Source organism: Megalopta genalis, chromosome 12, assembly GCF_051020955.1.
Source record: "Megalopta genalis isolate 19385.01 chromosome 12, iyMegGena1_principal, whole genome shotgun sequence".
NCBI lineage: Eukaryota > Metazoa > Arthropoda > Insecta > Hymenoptera > Halictidae > Megalopta > Megalopta genalis.
In genome coordinates, this window is record NC_135024.1 from 6,204,342 (window position 1) to 6,217,925 (window position 13,584).

The following is a 13,584-nucleotide window of genomic DNA, read 5'->3' on the forward strand; positions in this document are numbered from 1 at the left end:
TTGCTTAGATATGCTCGATGTTTTTCCGTCGGCGGCGTAACGGAGCTCGATATTCAAATCGCGTGTAAGCCGGGCGGAGGTCGGTAACCCAGATAACGTAACCAATGGGACCGGTTACGGGGGCAGGCCGAACAAACGCGCGTCTTATTAAAACGAAACCGCCGGAAATGAACTAAGACGTCCCACGCGGCAGGATCGATCCCCGACGATCCGCGAGATCCGATCGAGGCCGCGGCCGGCCCGCGCGAACGGAACCTGCAACACAACGGACCGCTCTTTCTCCGTTTGTCGCACGCCCACGCGGGCTGGCTCGTCGAACTCCGGCGTCGCAATCTCGTCTACACGATGCGTATTTATTGCGTTAATTACAACGCCCCGCTTTCGCTTGTTACAACGCCTGCCATGGTTATTGTGAGCGCGGCAAGAAGAGGACGGGGCACGGGGGCTCGGGGGCGGCGTGGGTGGGTTGGGTGTTGCTCGCAGGACAAAAAGGGACGGAGCAGCTGCGATGGAAGGGGCAGTCGACGGTGGGGGTGGTCGGGCGGTGTATCGCCACGAGGGGGTTGAATCGGAGCGTGGTCCCCGCTCGTCTAGCCCCCGCGAGGCGCGCGCGAAACGTTGCTTCTTTTTTCTCGCGCGTCGTCGAAGCATTGTGGTTAAATGAATTATTTTTTAACGAGGCGACATTATGCCCGCGCCGGCGTTGTTCCTCGCCGTTGTTTCGCGGAAAAACTTGGCGAACGTGTCTCGCAATACGGGACTTTTTCTCTCCTCGCCTTTCTCTCCTACCCCGGCGAGCACTGAACGCTTTTCATGTCGCGTCAACCTCGCCGAGCCCCGCGCGTCTCTACCAACTCTCCTCTCCTCTCCTCTCCTCTCTTCTCTTCGCTACTCTCTTCTCTCTTCGCTTCTTTCCCCTTCCCTCGTCCCTCCTCTACCCGGTGCTGCCGCTCTTTTCCTTTCGCCCCCTTCTTCCTTTACCACCTCCCTCTTTTTCTCCCTTTCCGGCGAGCACAGTCGTTTGCCGGGCGCACACAGGGACGCGAGAAGAAGCGTACGCGACACCGTCCCTTTGACTCTTCTCTCTGGTGGGCAGGTGAAACCGTAATCGACGTACGCCAGGCACAACTACCGCTCTGTTCCCGTTCCCTCTCTTCCCAGTCTCGCGATAGAAGCCCGCAGACGGTGGATTAACCTTTCCCCGACGAAGACGAGCCGCGCCGCGCCGCGCCGACGTCGCTGTTCCATCTCGCGTAATGAAATCACGCGTTTCAAGGACGAATGGAGCGCGTCAAGGAATTAATTGCACGAGCGTGTGCCGGATACTAAGCACGAATTCAATTCGGGGGACAACTGCGTGCACGCGCGCGCGTCGCTGAACGCGGCGCACTCTCTTCGAGCGTGTCACTCGTCGAAAATTGACCATTGTGTTCTTAACGCATTAACGATCGCTAATAACGCTTTACCGAGGCCTGGTCGTTGAACGAACGCAGTCGATAATTTTTCGTACGCGCCGAACATCGGATTTTCCTAGGATTTCGTTGTGGCGGAGAGACGGTTGTTTGTGCACGTTGATTTTCTATTAATGGCTCGCGCTGTTCCGTTCAGTGTAAACATTCGCGGCGAAGCTATAGAATTGGCGACGTTAGAAAAATAATTAGCGAGCCGATATACGCAGAACGCGGTGTAAAGAAGAAGCATAAATCTCGTCAAGGATAATGGCGCGTGTGTGTACATTTAATTTTATCTCGGCAACGAAGCTCAACGGTTACACCTGCGAACAGTGTTTCTTTTAATTCACTCGGGATTATGGTCGTTCGTGTCCTCTGTTCTACCTCGTTTCTGTCCCTTTGAGTCGTGCGTAGCACGGCTTTTGCGTCCACACAACTTTCACGTTTTCGCTTTCAACGCGTGTCTCTAATAAATGAAGCGATGCGCATAATTAGAAACACGAAGTAACTTTTATATCGTTGCTGATATTCGAACGAAAAGGGACTATGTTTGTATGTTTCTATGTTATATTATTTTCGATATATTGGGTTGTTCGGAAAATAATCTCGTTTTTCAAAAAACTTTTGTTGTGTACAAGTGTTAAGAAAAGAACACTTGGTTCCGTATTTTGCCAATTAAAAACAGGACTTCTACGAGCATAAGATTTCAAAGCTGCTAGAACGATCGTCGAAACATTGTAGAATAATACATTATTAAATAATATTTACTCTACACATTAAAAAGTCGTCTTTCACTTCCTCGTGAAAGAACGAAAGTACTTTCCGAACAACCCAATGGAAATATACAAAAATAGGCTGTTCTGTTAAATTTTAAAAGTTACTTTCAGTCTATAATTATGCAAATCTCTGTGGTCGCAATTTTTTAAATAATTAGTAATATTCTGGTAATTCTAACGAGCAATTTCATTCCCTTAAAATTGTACGTTTCTCGGTAAGATAGATTTAAAGATTGTCGAAGAAAATAACAGAGTCAACGGAGCAAAAATTGCTGAATTCCTTGGAGCAACGAAGAAACGGCGTACGTTAAAAACGAGGATAAATAGCGAGAGATTGTTGCCGATATTAGCAGCACAAGAGTACGCAGCCGATAGAATCTTACGAAAACGTCGTCCAATGATTTTGCGGCGGAGAACTTGCGTGTAGAACGCCACCACGGTGGAGACGCGCGGCCACGAATTCATCGTCGCAGACGATAATGCGCAATATCCAGAATCGTTAAAAAGCCGATACAGAGAAGATAATGAAGGGAATCCGGAGATGATGAGAAAGGCTCGTCTCAGCGAGACGACTGAGGGATAAAAAGTGTCCGTCAAATTGTCTTCAATTAGAGCTCCATCGATGTTGAATAAATTTATAAGCACCGGGGCTCGATCGATACGAGGCGAAGCGCCCCCAGATTGAATGGAGGGCGATCCAGGATTCAGATGATAATGATGCGCGCGCGTTGCCCGTATCCCTCGGCTCGCATCCCTTTCCCATTCTTTATTTCCCTTTTCCTTTCCCATTTCTTCTTCTTAGAGTCACGCATCTCGAGAAAGAGAGAGAGAGAGAGAGAGAGAGAGAGAGAGAGAGAGAGCAAGGTGCGCGCACACTTTTCAAGAACAATCGAGCCGAAGGCACCGGTGTAACCATTGTCCGTCAGTTGAAAGCGTGTCACGGCCTCAAACGCGCCGTTCCGTTTCCGTTTCGCGCCCTTTCCAAACATTTTCCTTTCTTTCATTAAGCGGTCTTTTCACGCCGACTTCGGAGAGACGAGAGGGAACGATAGATAGAGCGAGAGCGAAAGCGAGAGAGAGGGGGGTAGAGGAGAGGAGACAAGAGAGATCCCGACCGTTCACCTTCGCCTTTCATGGGGTTTCACGGGTCGGGGAGTCGCCGAGGGTGGACCAAAAAAGGCCATGGATTCTCCGGGAACCCGTTCGCATAATGGGAGCCACCTCCAGATGTAGGTTTACCGGATACTAAAGCGTGGAACGCGCTTTTTTGCTCGGCCCAAGTGGGACGACGCGCGAAACCACGTCGATAATGACTCGGCCGTCTATTCGAGCGCCGCGTGCCCCGATCTTCCGACAACGCTCGGGGCCCGATCATCGTGGAGAGGCCCGCGGGGCCCGAGGGGGAAAATGAGACAGCGAACAAGCGAAGGGGAGAGAGAGCCCGGGGAGAAAAAAGAAATTACAAATAAAAACTAGAAAGTTCAATCAAAGTAACAGGTTACGCGACGAGGATCGCGCACGCTGCCGAGATATCTCGCTCGCTGGGCTTCTGCCGTGGGTCGGAAAAAAATTCCCCGACATCGTGTCGCGATCGATGCTAAAACATCCTCGGATTCAGAAGATCCTCAATACGGAACCTACCTCGCGGTCTGCTTCGTAACGAATGCTACCAAAGAAGAGAGATAAAAAAGACGAGTCTGATGTTTCTTGAACTGAGAACTTAATCCCCGGCTGACCGTCGCGCGTCTCCGGGGCCTCGGTCTCCCGAGATTTTGCCCGATCCTGTTCTAATAAATGCATTTCGATCGTGATTTCGCTCGTCGCTCGCCACTGTTGTACACGCATGTTACGGCGCAGCAATTGTTTTTCGGGCAATTTTTATTGCTCGCGGTTAGACCCGCGGTTTTTCTGCACTCGCGATTCTGCGAATACCGAACGTCACTTTTTCATCAATTTCTGCTCGACGACCTGCGAATAAATCGGCAGAAATAAACGAGCAAATGTGAGTTCACGGGAACTCAAGCCTTGAACCAAGAATGTTCTTATGGATTTGGCGAAACTTGGATTTCATCTACAGTTTAGTTTTCTAGCAACTATTTTAACTAGACGTTTCTGCGAGGTTGTGAAAGAAGATCGACGTTGATTCGAAAGGTGTACGTTCGGAAACATGTAACAAGAAATGGATACGCATTTGAACGAAACCAGTCATGGCTGTTATAAAATCAGCGAAAGCGCTAATCATCACACGCCTATCGAGGGTACAGTTTCATACACATCTCGGTCGATTCAATTTATTAAGGGTACCCATACGTGTAACGTCGCTTTATTCAGATTGACATTTAGAGTGTTTACCGAGAAATTAACGCATATGTAGGAAAACGCGGGATAAAACGAAAGTTTGTGCAAGCATTGAAAACGTTCCTAATAATTTCACATCCTCCGAAGATTGATCGTTGAAGACGTCAAGCCTGACAGCATTATTGAAATCGTTTTGTCCGAATAGCAGTGCGGTTCAATTTGTCCGGGACGTAACAGCACGTCGTAAATTAATCACTCCATTACCCGGCGGCGTCATTACGAACAAAAAAATCAATTACTTAACACGTATGTCCGCGACAGGCGCGCTTCAATGGACCCAAACGCATCGTCCAGCGTAATTGAATAAAAACCGGAAAGCTGCAGCAGCCAGCGTGTCCGCTTCGTCGCTCGTTCTAATCCGGCCACCGAGGAGGAAACAGAAGAAAACGACGAAAAAGGGAGACGGAGACGCATAGAGACACACAGCGAGAGAGGAGTATGGGCGAGAGGGAGACCGAGAGAGAGAGAGAGAGAGAGAGAGAGAGAGAGCGCACGAAGAGAATCCGAGCGTCGTTTATCTCCAGACCTTTTTACGACTATCGTTGCGGCTTCCTTCCTGCCCTGTGTCCCGACGCGACGCTCTCGTTAAATTTGCACCAGGCCGCGCGCGACTGCGATATTTGCGGCCGTATAGACTTTTTCTTCGCCGCCCCGCGAGTAACCGTCGGGAGCCGATATTTATACCCGCTGGTCGTTCGAACGGAAACGCGCCGGACGATAAATCGCTGCGCTCCGCCACGGAATCCGCTATCAGATATTCGAACGTCTGCGATAACGTTTCGAAGAACCGAAGATTGTAACGGGCTGCTCGTCGCAACGAGAAACGACGCGCAACGACCCACAGAGATCATCACGCCCAGACGAATTCCCTGGATTCTTGCGGGACTTTTCTAGTTGGAGAATTTACTGTTGTCTCTTATCGCGGCTCTTCTAGTCGCCTGATCGACGTACGACGCCTCGCGCGTGAATCTCTGCCCCTTCGTAATCGAGATTAAAGCTTGTTTTCGCAATTCAGAAATTTGAAGTGCGAGATCTAAAGTCTTGTAATAAATATTAGTGATTGAACTCATGGTTCGCTGATTCAGAGGAGAAAGCATCGATCATTTGCCATTGGCGGAGTATTTGTTACTTTAATTTGGGTTTTATGTGTTGTATGCAGTACTCAAGAGCTATCTGTAGAAATATAATTTTTCATGCTAAATATTTATCATAATATTTACCTAAAACAGTACATTATACTATTTCTAGAAACATTAAACATTACGTTAAAATCAGTTTCATTTGCTCAAGCTTGTTCCTAACGAAAATATTAACGAAACTTATCACGATGACGCACAATGTTCGATCCTACAGGGGACAATAAAACGCGAATATTATTAATATTCTTCTGTATCGAAACAAAATTCGATTCTTCTGCGCTCAAAATTTCGGGATGGAGCTGAATGAAGACGCGCAAGGAACAGAAATGATGTTCTATTAGAGAAAATACAAAGAAGAGCTAACAGACTAACAAAATAAAGTGATTACCGATAGAAATGAAACAGAGAGTAAAAGTAATTTCAGACTTTGAATTCTGTTCGGCCATCTCGTAGAACGTTGTACCGATCCTGTATGGTAGTTCGAAGCGTTCTGTTGCAACCGGGTCGATTATCGATTATCATCATCGACGTGTCCGCGCTCCGGCATTCGCGTTCGATATATCGGGCAAGTCGCGAAAAAGGAGCGAGAATCGCGCGAGAACCGGCCGGTTTCTCGCGCGGTTGTTTGCGTGAGAAATTACGAGCGGGAAAGCGTGCGCCACTGGCAAAGGTAAACTAGACGGCACCGAACCGGGACAGCAATAATTAGTCATGTTGCTCGAGCCACGGTCCCCGTTGCCAAGCCAATAAGAAGTCGATCCCGCCGCTCCTTTCGCGTGATATATCGTCGCCCAGGTGGGTGATGTCGAGACCCGGCACGGGACTCCTCGCGATCTTTTTGGACGTTTCCCGCCGAGGGTGGATACATACGGGCGGAGATGAATACGCTTTGCGTGACTACCTCATTCTTGACTGCGAATTCTTCCTGTCTCGCAACGGCCCTGTCTCCTCGAGACATTTTTCTTTCGCGCCCGGAAAATCCGGCGAATTTTTCACACGCCTCCATTTCGTTCATAGTTTAAAAACCAGGGAGCTCTCGTGCCGTCACGAAGTTATCTCCGTGAGAATGGCTAGTAGAGAAGCAGCTATTCGTAACTGAAGCAATAACGGGGTCGTTGCATTTATAGCTCGAGTTAACTTAATAACTGTTGCACGGTTGATAATGGTCAGGTGGACGGCGGTCTGCACGAATTAATTATTGCCTCTCCGACGTTATAGATTTTCTCTGACAGAAGTACAAGAATTTATTTCTACAGGAAGATTAGATAAACGACGAGAACTTCTCGGCCGGTGTTTTCGAGATCTATCTTTCGAATGATATTCCAGTGACAAAATGATTTACAAACGAGCAACGAGGTAGTCGATCATCGAAGCAAACCACTCGAACGATAAATAGATAATATGCCCAGATTAGTTTATGTACAAGACAGGGTAAACCATCGTTTCGAATAATAAACAGCAGATAGGGAAGATTAAAACTGTGTACAGAGACGAGGGAAAAATGTGTTTCAAATAATAAATAGAAGATAGTACGCGGGCTCGAACCATTGGGCAGAACGTATCTTTCGAATAGTACCAGCAGATAACTATGTAGATAGCCAGATTAGGCTGTGTACAAATCAGTCGTAATACAATGTCGTGAGATTATGAAGCTCGGAACGTGTGTTCGGGAATCGGTGGGAAGGGCTGCAACCAAAAAAAGCGTTCGAAAATACGCGAAGGCCTCGAGAAATATACAAAACTCACCCGTCGCGGCCGATATAAATCTCTGGATTCTTAAGAGAAAAAAAAGATCCCGAAAAACAAACTCGAAAGAATCGTTCTCACACAGCCTCCAATAAACAGCATTTACAATCGCTCGATCTACGTCGATACATCAAACAATCTCCGAATCAGCGTGAATAAACTCCATTACACGGTTCGCGGAACACTTTTAAAAACATTCTCTATTCATTAGCGCAGAGCGTTATGCAAATTTCAGCAAGAAGCAAACATTTCCAGCGTCCCGATGCTTGAACGTCCGTTCGAGGGTATCGAGCGATCATAGTCACGGCATCGTTAATTTCCGCTAAACGAATATATTATGCAAACGAGCCACTCTGCGAACGGCTCTCGGAAGAATTGCTGAAATCGTCGATCCGGCATAAAAGCTCGTAAAGTCGCGGGACAAATGCCGAATCAATCTCGCGGCGAGATCTTGGATAAACGCGAGGAGCGGATCCCCGGTGCGTCGGGTCTCTCTCTCTCGTTGTTATGTGATACAATGTCCCCGTGTTTATTTGCATAAACGTACGCGATCTCGGGACCCCGTAGACGCCGAGGAGAAGAGAGGCGGCCTTGATCGAAGTCCTTATTCGAAACGGAGCTCATCGTGTATGAATAGCAGGTACGCAATTACGAGACCCGCGCAGATGTCATCGGCGAGCGGACTTGACAAGTCTCGTTGAACATGCCGATTGTTCTCGGGCATCAACGATAGGAGAGCAGCAGTTTGTTTCGCAATTTCCCTCGTTTGCCGCGCGCCACGTCATAACCAGATTACAGATATTCATGCAAATAGATTTTTGCGCGACAACGGGAACTCGGATCGAAGGGAAACTCGTTTAACTCTCGGTTCCATCAGCCTCCCATTCGACGTCGAAATTAAATAAAAGAGTGCATTAAAACTCGGAGCCGAACTTCGTTGTTGAATTCTAAAAAGGCCGCTCGTCGATTTTGATATTACGTTAAGCTTTTTACGGTGGAATCGAAAATCTCCAATTGTCGCGACGAGACGTAACTTGTGATTGCAAATGAAAATGTTCTTTGTTGGTTACACGTGCTTAATTTTACAGAAAGTAAAACGAGAGGAAAGAACGCTAATTTTTATTGTATATTGGCTATTGTCTTTTTGGAAGTCTGTCCACGCCGTAAATGCATGAAGATTCGTAGATTACAGCAATGTCTCTCTAATTGACGCTCGAATTGTCCACAGAAATGGGACGAGCTACAAGGCTCGAATAATCGTATCTCCTCTTCCCAAATAGACCATTTTTGTGCACAATCTGAGCGTCAGTTAGGGAGACATTACTGTACTTATAATTAGACAGTGAATTTGTATGCGAAATAAAAATCGTCCGAGTTAATTGTAAGAAACGTAAATCAGACGACGATGTCTCTCCTTCTTCAACAATTCTAATAAGCTGTAAATAATATAGAAACATTCTTCTAATCTGTTTACAGTTTTGTATCGCAGTTAATTTTATCAGAAATACATAAAATCAGCAATCCACTAACGAGAAACATGAATTCGATATCGGTTTTAATAAATCGAACATGACACACTACCTTTTTCATATTCTATTAACGCTTCGACTGTTCTGCACGTCACCTGCCTACTCATGTTATACACGCGTAAAGGCCCGCAGTCTAAACACGATCTTCTGGAGCAGAAACGTTTTGAATTACAAATTCCCAAGGAAATCTACTACAACGCCTAATGCATGAATGCATACCTAATTGGTGCGAGATGTTGAATCGGAATAAGAGAAGGAAACATTGCGCCCGGGGAGACACGAATTTACACAAAGACCGTTCTTTTCCTCGGTAAATTCGGAGCTGGGTCATTGTTGCAACAAACGAACGGCCGCCGTCGTCTCTTTTCTCCGTGGCGTTCTTCTCCTTTTTTTTTCGTTATTTTTACGTCGTCAGTCGTGAAACGGACCGTGTAAACGTTGACCGAGAAAAATGGGGAAAGTCGTTAGACCGAAAAATATCGTGAAAGCAGCCGTCCCGCACAGGCGCCAACAAAAGAATCGATCTTTTTTTTTTATTTTTCTCGCTCGCTTTTCCCCGCGCGCTAATTGCGTCTCGATTATCGGCGCACCGGTTTATTAATACCGGCAGTCGTCTGACCCCGCCGATATCAGATCGCCGTGAAGAAATTGTAAAACGCGGCCTGTACTTGATACTTGAGTCCGTTCTTCTAAATATAACGGATAAACAGCGAGCAGCATCGTCGCGTAAAATTTTATTATAGTCGTCGGTTGAATTACGAGTCCCGTTTCGCAGTCGTCCCGTGTTCAGACCAATGTCTCGCGCCGTTCGTGGAACCGCGATCGGCGAATGTTCCACGGATTCTCCCATTGAAACGGAAAAATCGACGGTCGCGGTGTTGGTGCCGCTCCGGCGATTGTTTCTTATAGGATGTAAAAGTCTGACTGTGGCAACAACGCAATTACAATCCGTAATTACGGCAATATACAGTGCGATAATTGCGTGTCCCGATCGTTAAACAAGATCGACGGCGCGCTATATTCAAGAAATAATTGAACAGCGTTTTCGATCGTACACTCGAAATTGATTCGTTCGAGAGATCGTAATTAAAAAGAAACGCTTCCCCGCGACCGGAAGGCCCACGGAAAAAAGAAAGGATTCCCGGGGACGTGGTTCACACATATCTGCATCGTCTGAATAGCAAACTAATAGCCGGGAGTTAGATAAGGAGACCCGTGAACGGTGTTACTGAAAGATATTGCATTAGCGATTTTCTCACGCGACCGAGTAATCTGGTGTGAGATCGGTGTAACGCTAAACACTCATTGACAATATCCCGACGTCCAATTACTTAATCGTTCGAAAATCTGCCGCGGTACGCTCGACGAGCCAAGACAGCGCGGCGTGGTGGCAGGCTGCAAACAAACGCGCGCGATACCAATCGTGTGCGTACACGTAGCTGGAACAAGGTCGGATTCACAGCCTTGAGATATTATAATATGTTTTGTTCATCTGCAATAATCCGCCTCGTTGAGCGCACATCGCATCGCCGGAGAATCTCGAGAGTTGCGCAGAGCCTCGACTGCGATCGAACACCTCGTCGATTACATTCCGCCAACACATGGCAGACGTCGTTACTCAATTATGTATAAGTAAAACGGCGCGCGTCGTCGAAGGGAAAATTGCCGATTTCGAAATGGAATCGTATTAACGCTTAATCTACCGAGCCGCTTATTATGAATGGCTATATTTTTCTTGTTTGTAAAATGGTGTCGAGATAAATGCTTCTTGTCGTTATAAAGTAGATTCAGCGTTAAGAGAACTGCGGATCTTTGTACAAAATCTGAATTTGTTGCAACTATTTAACGCTAGTTAATTGATTGAATAAACTCCTTAATCGAAGCATACATTGCAATAAAGATTGTGGAAAGTCTAAATGAATTCCGTCTTGCCGACGTTATAGTTTTATAATAGTTTATATAATATACTATAATAATACATATTATATTATATAATATATTATAATAGCTATATAATAGTTTATATAATATACTATAATAATATATATTATATTATATAATATATTATAATAGCTATATAATAGTTTTATAATGTACAGTTTTATATGTATTATTAGCTATACTTTTAGGGTTGATTCGATGTTAAAGAAGCGGATGAATCTTTCTCGCCTTATTAAAGAATTTTAGCGATTTAGAAATTCATAAAAATATGTTCTGTATTACTCTGTACGATCGTGTTTTGCAAAATTGGCGAACGCGAAAGATAAACCGAATGCAGCTGCTTGTATCGCGCCTGAGTTATCAACGACATAATGAGGTCAAATTATGCTATCAGAATCCGTCGAGTCAAAAACAAGATTAAACGGTAACAGGTTCGATAAATGTTCGCTTATAGTTTTTCCGGTCTCTTTAAGATAATTACGCGCGCGCGCGCTTCTAAGATCTCGTACGATTCAGGTGCAAGCTCGCTGGCTCTCGGCACACGTTGAACACAAGCACGGAGTACCGGATTGACACAGGGGTTAATTGGAGTCACTCCCCCTTTCAGCGGCGTTTCGGCGCTGCCGTCGAGTTCCTCCCACGACCCGACGAATTTCACCGCGATCGCGCTACCGATTCTCCGAGGCCCGAGAATCTAGATTCTATGCGGCAAGTAGACGCGCTTAGAATCGGAGTGGACGCGTATAGCTGGCCCAAGAAAGGGAAGAGGAGAGAGAGAGAGAGAGAGAGAGAGAGAGAGAGAGAGAGAGAGAGCATTCGGCGGGCCACGGTCCGCCTGGGAGGGGAATTGGAAGACGCTCGGTCCGTCGTTCGGCATTCAGAATGCATTCAGAATGCGGACGAAGCAACGTGGAGCCAAAGCCAAAGTAAAGGAACGATACGAAAGGCAAGGAAAGGAACGGAGAGGAGAGGAGAGAAGAGGAAAGAGAGCGTGTGCGCGCGGCGTCAGCGGGGTGGCTCGAGCCTTCGCGTGCATGTGTTTCTCGTTGGTCCCTATGCACGAGAGTCGGCTCTCGGAGTGGTCGGGGGTTAGAGAGAGGATAGATCGAGCGGGAGAGAGACGCGAGAGAAGAGGAGGATGAGGAGGACGAGAAGCGAAAGAGCAAAAGGATGGAAAGGGAAGGAAGCGAGAGGCCGCAAAATATATGCTGCATGCTCTCGTGGATGCTCGTTTGCAGCGTTCCGTGTCGTAGAGGGACGGAGATAATCGCGGGCGGCTGGGCCCGCGGACCGACGAGGATGGAAGGAGAGGAGAACGCGGAGGAACGAACGGTTCGGCGAGGAAGAGGAAGAGTAGGAGTAACAGGAGAAGGAGGAGGAGGTGGAGGCTGGTCAATGGTAGGCCGGCTATCGGTACACCCTTCTCGAAAACAAAGCCGGATCTCACCTTGATTTATCGCAGAGTGCTGCCGCGTTGCTGTGCGCGCTCCGGGTTGCGATCAGACCGCCGCGCCGGGGTAAGCTCCCCGGCGAAAATTAATCCATTATCGGCTCGATGAGAAGAAAATCGGAACGAAACACCGTTGTCGTCGTCGTTGTCCTGTGAACAGGCTTAGAGAGAGCGAGGAGCCTCGGATCCTGGACGACCGGTAGGTGCTCCTTTTCGAGCCTCCGCGCTCCGGCACGCTTTGTCTCCCTCCAATTTCTCTCCGTTCCGGAGCAGACAGCTCGGGCTCGTCGAATTCGTGTTTTATACACCGTCCGGGTCCCGCCGCTAAATCGGCTCCGTAAAACGTACGCACGGCGAACGTGAGTCACGGCCAGGAGTCGAATGCTTGCACACGCCAGCGGATCACAGAGAGAACGCGATCTCTCTCTTTCTCTCTCCCTTTTGCTTTCCCTCTTTATCTGCCCTCCCGCTCTCTCTCTCTCTCTCTTCTTCCCTCTGCTATCCGCTCCCGACGCACAGTAGAGACAGACAGACAGACACAACCGGACACGTTTCTCCAAATATTTTCCTTCGGTGCGCACGCTGCTCCCGCTACCGACCAGAAGGCCTCGCACCGCGTCCCCCTCACCCACTGAGAGATATATCGCGCTTCGACGATCCTCGATATACACGTGCGGGTCGCGCAACCGAGCCACGAACTACCCCCAACGCCGGTCGACTACGCACTGACGTGAACGCAACGCGAACGCCGTGATCCGACCGCGACCGTACGGAGACCGGATGGGGGAACCACGGCTCGGACACGTTCGGCAGACTTCGGGACCGACTTCGCCCCCCTCTCTTCTGCCCTCCGCCGTTCCCCCTCCCGCCGCGCCGCTGCCACCGATCGGTCGGTCGGTCGGTCTTCAGGGTATAGCGTACGAGTACGAGGAGAGGCATAGCGTAGGATCCTCTCGCGTACCCTCTCCGCAGGGCCGCGCGAGAGTCAGACTCGATGCGTATCTCTCCCTTTCTCTTTTACTCGGCTCGGTCTCTTTTTCCTTTCTTCGGGGCCCCCCGCTCCCACCGAAGCTGCTCGCTCCGGTCCCAACATGCACACCTGTTTAGAGGCGCGCGTGTGTGCACGCGACGCGCACCACCTCAGCCTGCCTCGGCCCTCTCCAGCGTCGCGCGGAGCGGAGCGGTGCGGCGCGG

General features: G+C 48.2%; 1 protein-coding gene across 4 annotated transcripts in view; it reads right to left on the minus strand.

Annotated features, from left to right (window-relative positions):
- fz2 (frizzled 2) overlaps positions 1–13,584 on the minus strand; it is a 171,810-nt gene that overhangs the window by 46,428 nt on the left and 111,798 nt on the right. Inside the window, exon 1 of one of the 4 annotated variants that reach the window (XM_033464997.2) lies at positions 12,388–13,127. The exons of the other annotated variants lie outside the window; for them this stretch is intronic. The gene's annotated coding sequence lies outside the window, so the exon portion shown is untranslated. Of the gene's footprint in view, positions 1–12,387; positions 13,128–13,584 lie in introns of those variants that run through there. 4 annotated transcript variants of the gene reach the window in all.